We start from the raw sequence: 20,147 nt of genomic DNA on the forward strand, positions 1-20,147 counted from the left end.
AAGTGCTCTCCAAGGCGCCTCTCAGCTCTCCCTTGTGCCTCTTGCCAGAATGTACTCGAATCCTTGTTGATTTGAGAGCAAAGAGAAATGACCACTTTTGGGTGTGTGTGTGTGGAATGAGGGGGGGTAGGGGGAGGGCAGGGCCATATTTGTCTTCCTGCTGCTGTTAGAAATAGCAACCGCTGTCCGCCTCCCCTGAGGACTGGACAAAAGGTGATTAATTCATCTGACACAGAGCTATTGAAGGTCTGTTATGAGCCTGGCACCACGTGGACGGCAAGGCCCCTGCCCTAAGCAGGCTTGTGATCTAATGGGGAGATAAGCCCTCAGGTACTCACCGCCTGGGGTGCCAAGTGCTGGGGGCTGAGCTGCGAGTATGGGTGTGGGTGCACCGGGGCCTTCCCCAGGGGGTGGAAATGAGGCTGCTGCCTCTGGGGCCTTTGGGTTGGGCCTTGAAGGCTGGGTGCAGTTTCTGCAGATGTAGGCGGGGTGAGGTGCTTGAGGGAAAGAGACCTGCTGGAGAAGATGAGGAGAGTGGGGAAAACTCAGAGTTTCTGGGAAGGATGCAGCTGGCCACAAAGGCAGTGGTTAGAAGTGAGAACAAATGGAAAGGCTGAGGGGCTTCCCTGGAGGCTCAGCAGTGGAGAGTCCACCTGCCAATGCAGGAGATGTGGGTTTGATCACCGGGCCGGGAAGTGGTTGAAATGCAAAGGCTTCTCATTGCAGTGACTACTCTTTTTGCGGAGCACTGGATCTGGGGTGCTTGAGCTTCGGTAGCTATGGCATACCGACTGAGTGGTTGCAACTCCCGGGCTCTAGATCACAGGCTCAGGAGCTGTGGCACACGGGCTCCGAGGCATGTAGGATCTTCCTGGCCACTGCTTGTCGAAAAGCCTGCATAGCAATGAAGAAAAAATAAGTAAGATTATTAAGAAAAAAAAAAGACTGGACCCAGAACCTGGCAAGCAGGATCAGGAGAGATGAGGCATCCTTATCTACAGTGGTAGCAGTCCTTGGGTGTTTATCAGAAAGGGCTCACAGATCTGGTGGGGGGGTGGGGAAGGAAGCCAGACAATTGATCCCCACGTTGCATCAGCGTAAGATTGAGAAGCCACCAGTAGTCAGCGTTAAGACCAGAGGTGGGGCTGGGGGTGGGAGGACTGGTGGAGGGAGGACTAGTGGAGATTTGGGTGGAAGCCCGCCCCTTCTGCAAGCTTAAGCACCTGCTGACTTTAAGGCACACCACTGGGCTTGAGGAAATGATGAAGCGTTCCTTCCTTGCGGGATCTTTAGACATAAAGATGACAGCTACCTGGTAAGCGCTTGTTCGAGACGGAGAGGAATGGAAAAATACCCCTCCAGAACCTGGGGTTCTGTGATCTCATTGACGGAACACGCCCCCACCGGGAGCCAGGGCCTCTTGGGGAGCCGGTTTGTCTTGTTCTGTCAGATCTTTTTAGATGCTTAACTGCACTGATGAGATTTACAAGAACCTCAGGACTTTACAGTTTCGCTCTTATTGTCCCCTAATCCATCCTCTTCCTAAATATACACAGCTCCCCAGCAGCCTCCCTCAGGCAGGGAGTTCGCGTCCTTCTTCTGCCTGCGGGATTGGAGAGGGGGTGTGGCGGGCACGGCCACCCTCCTGGAGTGCTGGCGGGGCGGGCTCCTGTCCCCAAGGCCCAGCTTGTCCCCTGCAGGAGCGGTGACATCACCTGAGGCTGGTGTGGGAGCTTCTCAGTTTGTAGTGAGTTTGAAAGGTGCGAACGCCAGGGAAGTGCAGGAGGAGACACGCTGCCTGAGGCTTGCAAAGGAGCCCTGACTCCAGACAGGCACCCACTCCTGCCCCTGTTGGCTTATCCTGGAAGAGCCTGTCACAGTCTCCCTGCCTCTGTGCCACTTGTCCCCCTTCTTCTCAGTTTCTTTTCAAACCTCTTATCAGCATCATCTAAGCCTGTCTGGTTCCACCTTCTCTTCCGTCTTCTCTGGCTCTCCTTTCTGGCTCGTTTCAACCTTTCCCGCCCTTTGTATATAAATGTGGGATGCCTGTCACTGTGGGCTGGCTTCATGGGTGTGTGTGGCTTTCAGGCTGAATGGACAGGGCTGAATTGACAGCCGATACTGCCTGGCTCTGGAAAAAGAGAGGACAATGAGGGACAGGATCTCTTCTAGCCGAGAACATTCTGATCTGGGTGTCGTTTCAGGATAAATTTAGTTCCAAGGGCTGGTGCAACATTCTAATTTGGTGGGAGTCCTTGGGCGCCCATGGTGGGGAGGGAACAGGCCTCTTCTCACCGGCCTGGTCCATTTCAGGGGGCCACGTGAAATCCAGGTTTGTGATCATTACGTAGAATTGCAATTGTGGCCATCCCACGCTGACACAAGATTGATTCATCTGGGGTGAAATTTCCTTCAAGCCCCTTCTAGCTTGTGGGTTTTGAAGCTTCTACATTTTCATGGCTGGCCCACTTCAAGGTATAAATACCGATTAACAGTCTGTACTAGTTGTGTTCTCATGCTCCCCGGATTAAATCAATAATGACTAAAATATTAATTGGATCTTTATGAAAAGAAAATGAGATATGGTACAGAGTAGAGACTTTTAAAGTTGGAATCAGAAGTTTGAATCTCATGATGTTCTGATGCTAGCTCTGATGCTAATGGGTGACCTCAGGAGACACACTGAACTTCCCTGAGTATGTTTTCTCCTCTGTAGGATGAGATCACAGTGGCGACAAGGAGGGTCATGAGCATCAGCTACAAGAATTAGGGAAAGGGCCCATGAGAGCCTGGCGCAAACAAGGGGCTTGACAGAGATTTAATTTTAGACCCTGCTTGTCAAACCCAACCCTCTGCTCTTGGCCTGGTGGTCCAGTTCTTGCCTGCTGTTGGCAACTGTTGAGGTGCTGGACACCTTTAGTCCTTTAAAATAAGTCTCCGAGGCCCTTGCTGACCATTCCCACGATGCTTTCTTAGCTGGTGGTCAGGAAGACTCCCTGGGGGCCTCTCTTCGCCAACCTCTCCCCTTCTCCCATCCCTCGCCCCATTTCCTGTTGATTCTCATGAACAGAGTCAGGAAGCAGAAACACTGGTCCGTGCTGTGTTAATGGGTACTACAGGGCTCCAGGGAGCCTCTTGCTCTGTCCAAGAAAGACAGGCTGGTTCCTACCAGCGTGGGCCCAAGGTCACAGAGCCTCCTACTGACACCCGGGGACTGGAGCCACTCAGCCATCTCCGGAGCTGGGAGTGGATCCAGGGATGATGGGTAGAGAGTGGGTAGCCCTGTGACAGGTGCATGGAATGCAGGAGGTAACAGCTCCCTGATAAGATGGTGATGGTAAAAGTGATCATGCGTGCATGCGAGCATGCTCGGTCATGTCTGACTCTTTGCAACCCCGTGAACTGTGGCCCACCAGGCTTCTCTGTCCATGGAAGTTTCCAGACAAGAATATTGGAGTGGCTTGCCATTTCCTACTCCAGGGGATCTTCCCCACCCAGGAATTGAACTCTTGTCTCCTGGGTCTCCTGCATTGGCAAACGGATTCTTTACCACTGAGCCACCTGGGATGCCCATAAAAGTGATCATAGCAACTAAAAATTACGAAGTGCTAAGAGTCGTGTTACAAGTTTTTCAGCATTTATCTCATTTAATTTTCATATGCTTCCCAATTTACTCCCATTCATCCTGTATTAGTTTTTGATGGCTGCTATAACAAATCACCACAAACTTAGTGGCTTAAAACAGCACCAATTTATCATCTTATAATGCTGGAGTCTAAAATGAGTTTTATTAAACTAAAATCAAGGTGTGTCAGCAAGTCTGCATTTTCCAGAGGCTCTGGGGAGAAAGCATTTCCTGTCTTTTCCAGCTTCTAGAAGTTGTCTGCCCTTCCATCTTCACATGGAAGGTTTTCACATGGTATCACTTTAACACTGACTCTTCTGGTCTCCCTCTTCCACTTTTAAGGACCCTTCTGATTACTCTGTATCTACCCGGATAATCCAGGATAATCTCCATATTTTAAAGTCAACTGATTAGCCATCCTAATCCATCTGCTCCCTTAATTCTGCTTCGCCATGTACCATACTCACAGGTTCTAGCGATGAGGATGTGGACTTTTGGGGGAGCCATTATTCTGCCTACCACAATCCCCTATTTGTAGATAAGGAAACTGAGGCTTGGCTGTTACATAACATTCCCAAAGTCATGCAGCCGGTAAGTGGCAAGGTTGGAATTTGAATTGGAGCTGCATGATCTAAAACCTGTTTTCATTTTAAAGGGCTTCCAAGGAAAACAGAGAAAACACACATCCCTAGAATGGCCCCAAACAGTCAACCACAGTGAGGGACGGGCAGATGGAAGGGACATGCCCTGTCTGAAGCCCCCAGCACCGTTTTAGCTCAGGATGGAAGAACAGACTGCTCTGTGAATAACACTGCATAAACTGAACCAGCGGTCCTCAAACTTGACTGAGTGTTGGAATCACCCAGGGAACTTTAAAATAATGCTGGTGCCTCAGTCCCAGCCCCAGAGATTGGGATTTAATGCTCTGGGGAGGCACTGAGTGTAGGGGTTTTTCCAAGCTCCCCAGGTGAATCTAAAACACAGCAGGATGTGGGAATCATTGCTTTGGGCATGCCCTCCATAATTATGTCAGTCTCTTATAACCACGCGCAGGGCACACCCCTCCCACCCCCAGCACTTTGCTCTGGGGCCCTTGTCCAGAATAGCCGTGTCTCCCTTGTTTCTTCCTGGCAGCCTCCCTTGCACCCTGGCTATGTATAAAGCCACATCCTTTGTGCACAGAGGAACTTCCGCTGGGGAACACGGCATACTTTCCTCCTGCGTCTCTTGTATGGCTCTTGTATGGCTCTGCGTCTCCTTCTGTATGGCTGTCTGCGGAATTAAATTTTATTAATTTCCCCATTGCACATGTTATACTTCTCTAAAGGGTCCCTCCAAGAAAATACAATAAACTGATTCTTAGGGAGTCTGCGTCCGTTCAACTTGAGAGGTGGGGATTAGAGATCAGACTCTGAAACCAGGCTTCCCTGGTGGCTCAGAGGTAAAGAGCCTGTCTGCAGTGTGGGAGACCTGGGTTTGATCCCTGGGTTGGGAAGATCCCCAAGAGAAGGAAATGGCAGCCCACGCCAATACTCTTGCCTGGAAATCCCATGAACAGAGGAGCCTGGTAGGCTACAGTCCATGGGGTTGCAAAGAGTCAGACATGACTGAGAGACTTCACTTTCATTTTTAAACCAGACTGCCTGGGTTCAAATCCCAGCCCTGCCAGTTCCTGCTGTGAACTTGGAGTGAGTTATTCTGTCTCTCTTTGCCTCAATTTCCACTGTTTAAAAAAATAAGGATAACAATAGTACTTATCTATACCTAGGTTGGAGTGCAAATTAATGGTTTTATCTATATAAAAGCGATTAACAAGAAGGGTGTCTGGCACATAGGAAGACTATATATAGGTATTTGCTAGTATTACTACCCCTGATCCTGCCATCACTACTGTTCTCTTAACCTGGCTCTGTGGGATTCAATTACAGTCAACAAACACTGAAGACCTACTCTGTGCCAGGACAGGAAAGGAGTGTTCCTGACCCTCAGATAATCCCTGGTCTTGGGAGGGAGTGAGGAGAAGGAGTCAAACAGGTGGGCAACTTGTTGTAATACAGTGTGAAAAGCTTGAACCGAATTGCTAAGGGATGATAAAGACAGGGATATCCCTGATATGGGGATTCAATGGGGGCCGCAGATGGGCAGGTGTGTTGTGAATTCTAAGCACTGAAACATCTCCATGGGCTTTTGTTCCTACCAGCTACACTTGCAAAGTCGTGGTCTGTAAAAACTTTCTGTAAACTATTCTGTGAATAGTAAATTCAGATAAATCATGCTAGTGCTTGCTAGTGAATGCATTAATATGTCCCAATTCCTGCTGAGGATGCCCCTTGACGGGGGAACCTGGCCCTGAAGAAAGGGTTACCATCCCAGGTTGCAGGTGGTAGTCTAAGGAAGGTTGTCATGCAAACGAAAGTGTGGGGGTGGGAGTGGGGAGGGGGTGTGGGGCTAAGGGTGGGGAGGGCAATAGCAGAAATTAATGTGGAGTTCAGAGTTGCTTGGAAAACCCTAGACTTGGACCTTAACACCCCCAAGGAGAGGGACAGCAAGTTTCCAGATGGGAAGCTGGGTTAGTGGGGAAGGAGAGGGTGCAGCCAGGCTCTTTGGAGAGGAGCCCTCCTATCCCTTCGGAGCCAAGCGGCCGGTGGCTCCACCCACACCCTCTCCTGGCTCAGGGCCCCCTTGCTGGGTGCTGGCGCTTGTTGCTGGCAGGCAGCTGCAGCGTATCTGCCAGTTGTGGGAACAGCTGTGCACGGACAAGGGTCCGAGTTGTCCCCAGCATGTTCCCATCCCCGCCTGGGTGAACAAACATGCTTAGAAACAGGACTCAACACTCCCTGGGTTTGAGCTGTAAAATAGGCACTCAGAGTCCTGTCTGCCTGTTGAGGACAGTGGGGTGAATGCTTGATAGGCTTGTGGGTTTTCTGGTTTTGAAAAAAAGTCACCTGTCTTGGGCAGACAGATGTTCATGAGTATGTTTATGGGGGCTTTGCCCAAGCCAATCATGATACAAGATCCTTACCAAAATGACAGGCGTCAATTTGGACCCACAACTCAGGTTGTTACTATCAGAAAATTTCGACCCCACCTCTGTTGGGGCAGCCTGCTCCACACTGCCAACCTTTAACCGTTCAGCTGCAGCCCGGGTGTGACTTGTGGCAAAATGTTTGCAGTAGTCTGGGGCACTCTCCTAATCCATCCATGTGCCTTACAGGTGGTCAGATGTGTCCCTTGTTCCTTGGTCACTGGAGTCTCTAGGAATCTGTGTAGGGAAGAAGAGCCCTCGGGCTCATTGGTGGGGAGACCCAGGGGGATTTCGGAGCTACTTTCCAGGGCCTGGCCAGGGCCCAAAGCCCAGTGCAGTAGAGCCAGGCAGAGGCCGTGGGACGGGAGGGCTCCACCCCAGCAAGAGGCATTTCACGCCCTTGGTGAGCCGGGACAGAGGGCAGAGTCGTGACTCATCTTGTGCAACATGATAAGGACCCTCACAAAGACAGGCGGTCTCTCCCTCCCATCCGGTCAGAGCAACTGCTTGAAAAGCTTAGAGAATAAGGCCTCAGAAGAAGCCTCCAAGTGACACCAGAGGAAACTGGTGGGGCCACTGGGATGGTTATGGTGCCCACGTGAGCCTTTGGCAGCAGGTGGGGCCGTGCAGGCCAACACAGGTTTCCTGGGGTTGAGCCTGATAACCTAGCAGTGGCTGGAGTGTTGCAATAGATGGATCCTATTTTTTTCTGTAATATTCTAAATACTTTGTTTTGCCCCATCTTCTAGGGTTATGAATGGTCATATGCACTGGTAGTCTTCCTAAAACCTGACTCTGAACAGATCCTCTTCTCTTCACACATTCTTACCCTTTGGTGACTTCTAGATGAATCGGAACCCCTAAACCTGGGTCTCAAGACCTCACAGTGTGGCTGGGCTCCCTGCTGCCTGGGTCCTGCCCCAGGCTGGCTGCCCGTGGTTACTGAACACGGCTCAGATCTCAGCTGTCCCCATCCCTGTGTTTATGCAGACTCTGCTCCTTCCTGGCTGGAGAGTGAACTCCTGGACATGGGGAAGTGTCCTGTGCTTCTCCATGCAGGTTTGGGTGAATACTGCCTGTTCTCACTGACCAGACCAGGATACGCATCGATGGTTAGTGCCTCTCCTGCCGAGACACAAGTGGGTCTGGTATAGACCCAGCTCTGCCTCTTATTAGCTACATAATCTTGGGCTGGAGGTTTAGCTCTCTGCCTCAGTTTCCTTGTCTACAGGCAGAACCATATTATTATCTTCCTTAAGGGGCTGCTGTGACCATCAGATGAAATAACGCACAGAAAGTCCTTGGCAGAATATCTGGTTCAGGGTACGAGTCCAGTGGTGACTGCTGTTAGTTTTGTTGCTATTTTAACTTCATCCTTCCTGCAGGGTGAGCCTCTGGTAACAGTAGGTGCTAATAATCAGAGGATTAATGAGCAAGTGAGTGAATGTTGAGCTATGTTCTTATTTTTTGAAAAATGTTATTTATTTCTTATTTTTGGCTGCGCTGGGTCTTTGTTGCTATGCACAGGCTTTCTCTAGTTGCGGTGAGCCGGGGTTACACTCTAATTGCAGTGCACCGGCTTCTCACTGCGGTGGCTTTTCTTATTGCAAAGCATGGGCTCTAGGTTCACAGTCTTCAGTAGTTGCAGCGCACAGGCTTAGTTGCTCTGCAGCATGTGAGATCTTCCTAGACCAGGAGATCGAACCTGTGTCCCCTGCATCGGAAGGTAGATTCTCAGCCACTGGACCACCAGGGAAGTCCCGAGCTCTGTTCTCATTCCCCTGCTTTTGGGGCTGTAGCTCCTTCCCATTTTGGTGCCCATGTGCCTTCCCCTTGCACTCAGCTGTCATGAACATTCTCAGAGCACCTGGGTGCTGATGGAAGCAAACGGAGCACCAGAGGTCAAGTTCCTCCCTCTTGGATTGCACATCCCCTTGGGGTTTCAGCTCTTCAGTCTCTGCTCAGGGACCTTTTCCAGGTCCGGCAGCTGTTGGCTGGAGATGCCAACCCTGGAAGCAGCTGTACCTCCACCATCTTTCCTTGTCCTCCCCTTGGATTTTTTGCTCTCACTTTAGCAGGCAAGTGCACTTAAAAATAAGTGGCAAGAGCTACGTTTGTTTGAAGTGTAAGATATGTCACTCTCAGAAACAGATTTTGTTCTTGCTGTATAAAAGATAAGAAATAGCTATCTAGTTAAGGAACTTTTTGGGCCAGCTCTCTTTTCGGGGGGTGGGAGCGAGCGTCCTTTGTCCTTTCGGCGTGGGCTCCCGGGAAGAATGAGTGTACCCGCTTCAGAGCTGTCAGCGCAGCCACACGGTGCTGGGCTTTTCTCATTGATCTATTTCCCTCCAGTGAATGGGTTCTACAGAAGAAGCAGAGAGATTTTCCCCTAATGATTGTGGATAGAAAAGAATAAAAAGTGACTCTGGGGGTATCTTGGGACCTTAACTGTCATTGCATGCTGACACTTCATTTCAGAATGTAAAGGGCCTTCTCCCATTTTGCCAAGATAAATGGTTCTCTTTGGTCAGGGATAGTGAGCAAAGAAGCAGGGCTTTCCAGGTAAAGTTGAAGGGCCTCCTCTGTGAGGGGTGAGGGTCTTCCCCACCCCTTCTCCTGGTATCCCCCAGAATCTCAAAGAAAGGACGCTGGAGGCTGGAATCCACTGACCAGGTTGGGCCCAGGACAGCTCTGTGGATAGTATTTTTTAAAAAATAATTTTATTATTAATTTATTTTTGGCTGTGCTGGGTCTTTGTTGCTGCAAGGGCTTTTCTCTAGTTGTGGTTCGCGGGCTTCTCTCATTGCAGTGGCTTCTCCTGTTGTGGAACCCCAGGCCTAGGGCGCAGGGGCTTCAGTAGTTGTGGTGTGTGGGCTCAGGAGCTGCAGTTCCCAGGCTCCAGAGCACAGGCTCAATTGTTGTGGTGCACGTTCCGAGGCATGTGGGATCTTCCCAGGTCAGGGATCAAACCCATGTCTCCTGACAGGTGGATTCTTTACCGCTGAGCCACCAGAGAAGCCTGAGTCTTTTTTTAAGAAGTTAATTAATTTGGTTGCATCTGGTTCTTAGGCCCCGTAGTTGTGGCATGGGCTTAAGTTGCCTTGAGGCATGTGGGATCTTAGTTCCCCGACCAGGGATTGAACCTGTGTCACAGGTGTCTCTTGGTGAAGCCTGGAGTCTAGGGGAGGAATAATTGCTTACGGGGCGCTTGGGAAGAGCCCTTCTCAGACTGACTGGCATTGCAGCTGGTGTCCAGGAAGGAGGTTCCAGGCTTGGTCTGCCCAGGGCTGGGTGATGTCTGCTTTCCCTATGGATCATGCGTCCCAGTCAGTTATAACAAGGCCAGCTCTGGAGCTCCGCCCCAGGCAGAACAGCCCCTAGCCCTCAGTGCTCATCTCCTGGGTCAGGGTTTGGGTCCCCTGAGCCAGCTCTGACTTCCTTGTCTGTGTCCTGTATTAGAGCAGCAGCTCCGTAAGGACAGAGGGAGTGGAGCTGTGCTGTACCAACACCACAGAGGGCCCTGCGCTAGAGGGAATTCCTGTAATACCCACCTGTGATTGAATGGATGGACAAACAAGAGAGCTGACAGCTCTTTCTCTGGCAGGGGAGGTGGTCACTCATGATTCCAGGCAGTGGCGTGATCTGCTCTTGGAACGGTCAGGGGACAGGGAAGGGGAAAAGGCCCTCCTTTCATTTCAGAGTGATCTCTTTATGTGGTCCGTTCTGTACGAACACAACCTATGAAGCTGTCCAAAATAGCAGGATGACAATGATGACTTTGACCCATCTAGTGAAGTCAAAGTCCCTTACATTACTCTGCAAAGCTGTTTCCCACATACAGTTCACATGCCTAGACTGGCATTTAGCCTCTGTTTACAGATGAGGCAGTTGAAGGGCCACATGTCAAGGTGTGCCCAGGACTGTCTGGACTGTAAACAGCAGGAGTACCATCTCCTGATCTGGGGTGCCGAGCCGTGGATACCCCAGCACTGAAACCCATTTTAAGTCCTGCTGCAGAAGTGATTTCATGACCCTTCCCAGGTCCTGCGTTCTGCTGCCTGATCCATTGAGGGATGAGGGCGTCAGGCCGACTGGAAACTCCAGGTCAGGACCCACTCATTGTCAGCCACAAGTCTCCCTGTCCTGGGGCACTTGTATGTTTCAGAGGGAAGCAGTGGAGGCTCTCATTGCCCTCAGTAGGATCCAAGCCCTTCCACCTGCCACTGTTTACAGCATTTACAGCTGAATTCCTACATGACCCTATGCAGGGATGGGGACGTGACCCAGGGCAGCGTCACTTTATGAGTATGTGGGTTCCAGAAGCAGGTCAGCCTGTCAGTAGTCTCTAGAGACTCTGGCTGCACTGTCTGGATGGTTCACAGGGGTTGTCCTCAGAAGCCCCCAACCAAAACACAGTAAATGCCTGACACTAATGTGTATTCACTCGTTGGGTGACTGTGATCTTGAACCTTTGACCTAATCCCAGAGATTGACCTGATCTGTTTGGTGTCAGTGCTGGCTGAGACTGGAGAGCACTCACCTCTTTTCGTCTCAGTTTGATCATATTCTAAGTACTATATTGGAATGAATCATTGTATACAGCATGCTCGTCATTCAGTTGCCAAATCACGTCCAACTCGTCACAATCCCATGCCAGGCTTCCCTGTCATGTGTATGTGTTAATAGTATATTAATACAATAAATGTCAGTGTCATATAATTAAATGTTAATTTATCCCAGTAATCTCACCAGTCTGCCCAGGGTATGGCGAGGTAGTGAGGATGGATGTCTAGAAAGACCAGGATGGGAATTTTATCTCCACCACTTCTTATCTTCGTGACCTCAGACAAGTACATTGCCTCTCTAAGCCCCAGGCTCCTCATCCGCAAAGTGGGTACAGTATCAGCTCCTGCTCATTGAGTTTTCGTGAGGATAAACCTGGAGAGTGCTTGTGATGTGCTTAGCCCTGCGTCTACTTCACCCTTAGGAAATGCTCTGTAAGTGTTAGGACATTTCAGTGCTCTTATTATTCCATTAGTGTAAACAATGTTTCCTCTAGAGGCTGCTCTTGAATTAGTGGTATCTTCTTGCCATAAATTATACTTGGGGTATATCCTGAGTAACAGTCCCAGAAAAGAGGACCCAGGTTTAAACTCCATCAGGTTCTTCAGTGTGGGAGACTTGGAATCAGAAAGCTTAACTCTGTTACTTTCTGCTTCCCAGGGAGTGTTACTAGCATGCTCTCCTGGTCTGTGAGTGGGGATAATGCTATCAGTTCATCCTATGGTGAGGAACAGAGAAGCTAGCGATGCCAAAGTCTCTGGCTTAGGGTCTGGTGCATTTCCACGCCTGCCTGCCTTCCTTCCTATGTTTTCAAACCAGGCCTGAGACTAAGAGATGAGTGTTGGTGAGTCCTCTGGGCCTGATGTTTGGCAGCAAAGGAGTGGGGTTAGGGTGGCTGTTGGCTGTTGCCAATGCTCATTTCTACCTAGGAATTGCACCTGGGCCTCCCCGGGTCAATTTGTGTGGCATTTGTAGAGCTGAGGGCCCAGTGATGGAGCTGGCTTTTCCCTTGGTCCTTTTCAGTTCAGAGCCCATGTGGAGAATCAGAGACAGTTAGGGCCAGGAATGCTGCAGAGGGCCTTAGCGATCATCTTTAGACCATCATCTTCCTCATCAGACAGATGAAGAATCTGAGGGCCTACAGGCGAAGAGACTCACGTATTCCACACAGAAAGCTACAGAGATTTGTTCTGGGTCACAGGTGGGCTCGCGGCTCCATGCATCTGGGCTTTCCAGGTGTCTGGGTCACACTGACTACTATTCCTTGAACATCTACCGTGGGCCAGGCACCATGTTCCCCAGTTAAACTCATTTACCCCAAATTTAAAGAATGTCTACATTTTTCCAGGCATGGGGGATATCATGAATGATAATAGTGAATGAGACAGGTACAGTCCCCACCCTCATAGAACTTCCGGTCTAGTGGGCAGGAACAGGGTCAGGCAATCACAGATGAGGCATCAGATAGGTGAGTGTGAATGCAGGTGAGTGCAATGCACAAAATGGGCAATGATGGAGAATGATGCAAAGGGACATAACTTATTGTTGGGGTTTCAAGAAAGACATCTTTGAGATGATGGTTTGGTGCTGTGATTTATTTCTGTTCATATGATCTCTTTTCTGTTTGCACTACCATATTATCTCCCTAGGAAAGTGAGGCTTAGATGGATTAATTAACTTACCCAGGATGATACACCTGGTCAGTGGAGGAGCCAGAATTTGACTCCTACTCTGTCATACTCCAGGGTCCAAGTTCTTTCCACCTTCTGTGCTAGTCTCCAGGAATGAGGACACCCCTGCCCTACAAGTTCTTAGTAATATGAAGATCATCGATATGAGCATTAAACCCCTCACCCTGCCAAGGCAAGGCTCTCTCTGCCTCCTGTTCCAGGAGAAGGATGAGGTGGACTATCCAGGTGGCCTTTCCCCCTCCTTTCCCAGGACTGGCCTCATTGAGAGTGATATGACACTGTCCCTGGGCCAGCTTTTTTAGGTCACAATTTGTCCCAGGCTCTTTATGAAGTCAGGCAGAGCATTCCTTGTTTCCACAGGCAAACCAGGCTGATACACTTGTGTCCCAGCTCCCAAATGCCTTTTTCATTTCCCCCTTACTGATTGTTTCAATTCCACCAGCCTCATTGGAAAAACTCTTTCATTCATCACAAAAGCAAACCACACAGTTAAAAGCCATATCCTGTCCCCTGGGCAAAGCCTGTTTTCCTGCCCCATGATTGACACGTACCCAGGAGCACCCTGCGCACCTGTGATTGTGTGCACTTCAACCACTGGGGCCGTTATGCTGGGCTGGGGGTGGTGGCGGGGCTAGGTCCTCCCCTAGCGCTCTTGGCTTCAGACAGTTCTGAGCCTGCCGCTTTACGGATGTAATCGGTGCTTGAATCATGACTTGTCTCCCAAACCGCAAATCTGCAACTGGCTCAGAACAATCCGTGCATCTAAATCTTTCAATCAATTAAAAATTACATTGAGACATCTATGTATGCATGAAAGCATATCTGTCTATCATCTATTTAACTATTCATCCATCCATCCATCCATGGTCGGGTGTCAGGCACCGCGCTGGGCTGATGGGAAACACAGAAATGTGTGATTTGCCAACTCTGTGGACTGTAATTCAAGGAAGACAGGCTAATAACTAAGAGCTGTGCAGACTAGGGAAAGAGCAAAGGAATCAGATATGGAGTGGAGACCAGGATAAGGCTGGGCTTTCATGAGTTTATGATCTCTCTGTCTTTGCTGTTTATTGTCTGAGATAAAATGCTGTTTTAAAAAAGAAGAAAAAACTTCTAATTTTGTATTGGGGTATAACTGATTAACAATGTTGAGAGAGTTTCGGTGAACAGCAAAGGGACCCATCAATACATATACATGTATCCATTCTCCCCCAGACTCCCCTCCCAATCCAGGTAAAATGCCTTTTGATTGCAGGGTTCACTGTCTCCACTCATGTCCCCACACTGGTCTCAGGTGGAGTGTTAGGGCAGCCTCCAACTAGTTCCCCTGTCTCCTTGCCCACCCTCCCTCACCCCACCCCACCCACATTGCTGCTGAGGAATCCTGACCTTGTCTGAACACCTTCAGAAGCTCCTCACTGTCCTTTGAGTGCAGTCTAGACTCCCCAGCCTGGCATACAGGACGCTCTGCGAGTGGCCGTGTCCTCTCTGCAGCCACGTCTGTGCCATTTCTTCTTCAGATGCTGTGCCAGTCCCCCTGGGTTGTTCTGTACCCCCACTCTTCCACATCTCTGGGCCTTAGCACATGCCACCGCTCCTCCTGAGGGCCCTTCTCCACCTCGGCTGATAGGTGAATACCTACTCGTCTCTAGCCTGAGCTGCTCCAGGCTGGGGGGCCTCCCTGACCTCCCTGATAGGAGCTGCTGTACCCCTTTCAGTGACCCCTTTTCAACCCCAGGCACACAGACCTCCTTTATTGTGCCTCTTGTGCCAACCAGTCGTCTCTTTTAAAAATTATTTATTTATTTGCTTTTGGCGGTGTCAGTTCTTAGTGGCGGCATGTGGGACCTTTGTTCAACATGCAGGATTTTCACTGCAGTCTCCTCTCTAGTCGCAGGACAAGCGCTCAGTAGTTGCCGTGCAGAGACTTAGTTGCCTCACGGCATGTGGGATCTTAGTTCCTGGATCAGGGGTCGAACTGGAGTCCCCTGCATTGCAAGGCATATTCTTAACCACTGGACCATCAGGGAAGTCCCCACCCAGTCCTCTGGTTACATGATGGTCTCTCTTAGTGAGTTCTGAAGAGTATCTGGGCCCAGCTGCTCTGAGTTCTCTATGCCTCATACAGTGTCTGACAGAAGACCTGTCTCATGAAATGTTTGGCAAATGAGTGAATTATCTACAGCTTCCACTGACCTGTCAGATGTGAACTGGAGAGGTCGCCATCAAAGAAGCCTTCTCTTCAGGCTGTGGTCAGCAGGCAGGGACCTACCTCTGTCCCAGCAGAGGTGCCTCTGCTGTCTGCTCTATTTTGTCCTCCTATGTTTAACAAATGCTTTCTTTCAGCTGGCCAGCCTGCTAAGGGTGGCCGGGTTCTTTCCTCAGAAGCCAGTTAAAGGAGGACATGGCTTCTCAGACCACAATCTAGTGCTAGAACTTCCTTTTTTGTTTAACCAAGAGCTGCACAAGTAGCCTGAGACCACAAAAACTGGGACTTGGGCATTGTGGGTCCCCTGTTCTCTAGGATGCCATTTTCTCACAAGACTCCTTTAGCAGTGTTTCGGAGAACATTCTGGAAAAATGGGAATGACCAAAGGTGATACCTGCCTCAGTAACTTAGATATAGGCTTATGGAAATATCCAGCTGTGGGAAATCCAGCCACGACCACTAACTGGGAAGAAATGGCCTCCCTTATTCCACAGAGTACTTGGCCTCACAGACTGGACAGGGAATAGCTATCTAGCAAGTCAATGAACAAGCCTGCTTGCCTCCTCAGAGCAGGGCTGGCCAACACATGACAGGCATACCATTGGGATCCCATCTACACCCAGAGCAGACATGATTAATGGATCCCAGGGTCCTTTCTAGATGAGCTCAAATGTCTGCCCAGAGTTCTTCTCACTGAGCGCTCTAGGCAGGCATCGCCAACCATTGGGAGCTGGCCTCAGAGAAGAGCCTGTTGTCCCTCCCCGCACTGGTGCTTCCTCCCACCTGCTGCTGCTTGATGCTTGAGGCCAGGTTCCTGTGTAAGGTGCTCCTGTGACTCTGTGATTCAACCAGGGACCATGTGCTTGTCCTTACTGAGCCCAACAATTGTCTCTTCTCCCCAGTCCAGGTCTTTTCTCCTCTTAGAGAGTCTCTGACCTCATCAAGAGGACCCAGTTCCTCCCCCTAAAAACTGGTCTTGCAGGAAAGGCCTGTGGAACCACGTACATGGAGGACCAAAGAGAGTCTCTTCCACGTGGTGTGAGCTCTCTTAAGGTATACTTCAGTTTTTCATCCTTCAAGTATTTATTAAATACCTAGTATCAAGAGCAGGCCCTGAGGTAAACAATGGAGATTGAAACAAGTATGACCTCTGCCCTCAAGTAGCTTACAGTCTTATAACAGATCAGACTTTAGTAAGACAATTGCACAAAGAAGTAAAATTGCAGCTATAGTAAGTGTCGAGTGCCTAGGATTGACTCAGTCGATGGGAGGATGAATAGGCTCTAACTTGGCAGAGAGAAGAAAAGAGCATTCCATGCGAAGGGAACAGCATTGCCCAAAGGTCCTATGTCAGGTAGGAGAAGATGAGCATGAACTCCTGAAAGATGACTTGAAGTACAGACAGCAAGGGGCCTGAAATGCAAATGGAGGCTTGAAGTGGAGAGAGCAAGGTGGTTGAAGTGGAGTGAAATGCAAATGCAGGCTGTGGAGGAGGGACCCAATCCCTCGGCGCCCTGCAGGCCCTGAGAAGATGACTTGTCTTCATTTCACACAACAGGAAACTGGTGGGCGGAACCACTGGTTCTGTGCCTTTAGCGCCTGGGACAGTGCCATGCACTAGTCTGAGGAACGGATAGATCCCGTCAGTGAGGGATGAAGGGATCCACGGGCGGAAGGATTGAGCCTGGTGAGGGCATGAGGGATGCTCTGTGGGTACTTACAAACCCTGGAACTGATGCATCGACGCATCACCCTCCCCCCACTGCAATGCTGGTCCTGGGGGTCTGGTGTAGGTTGGGATTTTAGCTTCTGGTCTTTGGCATCTCTTGACCAAGTCAGCTAAGTTACTGCTCTGGCCATTCTCATTGGTCACTGCAGGCATTTTGTGTTCTATTTCTGCCTTTTAACAAAACAGTTGAATAATAGTCCCTAGCATCCAGAATAAATTAATATTGATTTGTTGTTTTCCTTTTTATTAAAAGTATCATTAATGATCTATTGAGAATTTGAGGCTTACAGTAATAACCATTGTTAATAAGGTAGTTCTTTTACGTGGTTTTTAACTTGCAAATTGGGTGTGTCAGTTCCCAAGCTTGGCGGCTTTCATAGGCTGGATTGGGATCTGCCTCCTTAATCTCCCAACCATGCTCCCCATCCTCCCCCTTTGCTTTAATGTACAGGGAGGGAAATCCAGGTACGAGCTTTTTTCATGTTAGTCTCTCTCCGAGGACATGCGCCCGAGAAACAGGGCCAGTGCTTCTGGCCCTGGGCCTTGGCCATGGGCAGGAGGAACCAGGCGGTTGCAAATTCAACACACCCCTCCCTTTGCAACTTGCCAACTTTTCGCTCACTGGTTTGCATGTCTGACACCTCACTTGGCACATGATTTATTACAGCTTTTAAATATCCCTTTCTTTCTGGATTGAACTGTCCATATCCATTTGGAATGGGAAGGCTGGCTTCTAAGTGTTTGTGGTGAGAATGTTTCTGGGTGTGATGGTTTTAGGTTAGGGGCTTCCTGTTCTTAGTGCTGAACCAAGGATCATGGCCCAGGAACCACCCTTGATCTGGCTGGAAATCAAGAAGATGGGGAGGGACACCCCAGCAGCCTCCTGAGACCTGGCTAAAGAGGGTGCACACGCAGAGAAAACCCTTTAGTCTTGCTAATACCTTTGAGGATAGAAAAACATCACACGTCTACCTGGATCTCAGACAGGGGAAGATAGATCCACCTTAACAGACTGGAAAGAGCTTCAGAATCCATGCAGGACTTTCTCTCCTGGATGCATGGATAGGTTGGATTCCATTTTGAAAGCACTTCCCTGGGGAGGGAGGGGGAGGTTTTCGCTAACATAGTATCTCTCTCTCTTCTTCTGCAAGGTTTGACAGTCTCCCTAACCAAATTTCCTCTTGCTAGAGTTAAAGCCTCTTAGGGACCAGTTAAACTGGAATAAAGGATGGCTATAACAAGCAAATTCCCTTTCCTTTTAGAGAGGACTCTGTCTCATGGATATTACCTGAAGAAACTCATCAGTTTGTTATTACAATACCATTCTGGAATTATAACTGGGGAGGGCTGCAGAAATCCCTGTGAAAATCTTCCATGCTCTGTGTGGTGAGGGCAAGCCCTACCGGTTTCCTGTGGAACATTCTGGCCCCTATTGTTACCCTATATTTATAGATCGGGCTCCACTAAGAGCCCATGGCCTTCTGTCGCTGGTTGAAAGGCTGTTTAATACAATCCCAACTCAAGGAGGAGGATTTTCTGTGGTTGTGGGAGCTTGGCAGAGAGAGGGCCACAGAGGGAGGGGAGCACCCTGGGGTGCTTCATGAGTCACCTGACCTCTGCAAAGGGGCACCCATTAGCAACATCAGGGCCTTTTGTTTCCTTTCAAGATTCCCACAATGAGCACCACCCATTTTTACCACAACGGTGACAAGATTTATTCTCCAGCTCATCTGCCTCCACCTACTCTCAGTTCTGAAGCCTCAGTGGTTTCACCCTCCACTGATTATGACACAGGTGCCACCTGCTATTCTGGCTTGGATTTTCTTACAATCACGTTGTTTTCTGTGTTGTCCCTCTAGCTCAGTGGAAGGATGCTTTTATGAACCAGATATCATCAGCAGGTTGGCAGGTGAGGTGATTTCTGAGGGTCTGGCAGGATGCCCAAAAGGGATGCAGGTCAGCTCTTGGAGTTTGGTTCTTACCCCTGAATTTATGCAAACAGTAGAGAAGTTTTTTGTTTGTTTTTTTTTTAATCATCAGTATCTTACAACCCCATTCATTTGGCAGCAGAGGGATATAACAGTTGAAAAGCCTGGATACTTTTAGCCAAGGGAGCAGCATGGAGGCACTCTTGAGTTAGAGGGGGCTCAGCTTATTTGTAACATTGACATCAGAGTCCCTGGATCCCTTTTGAGATTCCTTTCAAATGGGCGAGAGACCCTCAGTCTTCACCACAACGCATCTGGGTTTATATTCATCCTATCTGCCTCCATTCATTCCCAATTCTCAGTGCTTTTACTGCTTTTGTTTTTAACCAAGCTTGGGGTAGTTGTTTAACCATCATTGTGGGACTTCTGGAAATACCAGCTCACAGCTGGGGAGGGCAGTAGCATCATCCACTGAACCCACAGGCAGTCTTGTGTTTAGCTCATTCTGTGCACAGATATGATCCCTTCCCTGCAAGGACTCTCAGTTTAGAGCAAGGATCATTTTTTTAAAAAGTAGTAAAGTACACATGGGCTTCCCAGGTGGCTCAGGGGTAAGGAATCTGCCTGCCAATGCAGAAGACTAGGTTGACTCCCTGGATGGGGAAGATCCCTTAGAGAAGGAAATGACAACCCACTCCAGTCATCTTGCCTGGGAAATCCCATGGACAGAGGAGCCTGACAGGCTACAGTTCATGGGGTTGCCAAAAATTGGACACAACTTAGCAGCTAAACAAATAAAAAAATTACATATGGCTTAAAATTTGCCGTCCCAACCACTTCTAAGAGAACAGTTCAGTAGTGTTAAGTGCCTTCACACTGTTGTGCTGCCAACCTCCTGAGTGCTCTTCATCTTGCAGAACAGAAACTCTGCACCCCCTGAACAGGACCCCTCCCCCACTAGCCCCTGGCAACCACCACCCTACTTTTAGTCTGTGTGAATTTCACTATTCTGGAATTGTACAGTATTTATCTTTTTACAACTGGCTTATTTCACTTAGCATTATGTCCTCAAATTGCATCCATGTTGTAGCATATATCAAAATATCCTTCCTTTTCAAGTCTGAATAATGTTCCACTGTATAATATGTTGCTTGTCTATTTATCCATCAGTAGACACTCTTGGTTATGATGAACAATGCTGCTATGATCATGGGTGTGCAAATACTTCTTTGAGACCTTGCTTTGAAGAACAAGCATTCTTAAACTGGAGTTCATAAACTCCCAGAGACTATCTGCAAAATGTGATGTGTAAATGCATCTTATTCTGGGAAAGGCAATTCCATAGCTGTCATCAGGTTTACAGTGGGGTTAAGATGT

General features: G+C 49.1%; 1 protein-coding gene across 4 annotated transcripts in view; it reads left to right on the forward strand.

Moving 5' to 3' along the window:
- The window catches only part of KCNN3 (potassium calcium-activated channel subfamily N member 3), a 169,580-nt gene that overhangs the window by 60,492 nt on the left and 88,941 nt on the right, over positions 1 to 20,147 (forward strand). The window lies entirely within an intron of this gene.

The sequence above is a fragment of the Cervus elaphus genome, chromosome 20 (genome assembly GCF_910594005.1).
Source record: "Cervus elaphus chromosome 20, mCerEla1.1, whole genome shotgun sequence".
Classification (NCBI taxonomy): Eukaryota; Metazoa; Chordata; class Mammalia; order Artiodactyla; family Cervidae; genus Cervus; species Cervus elaphus.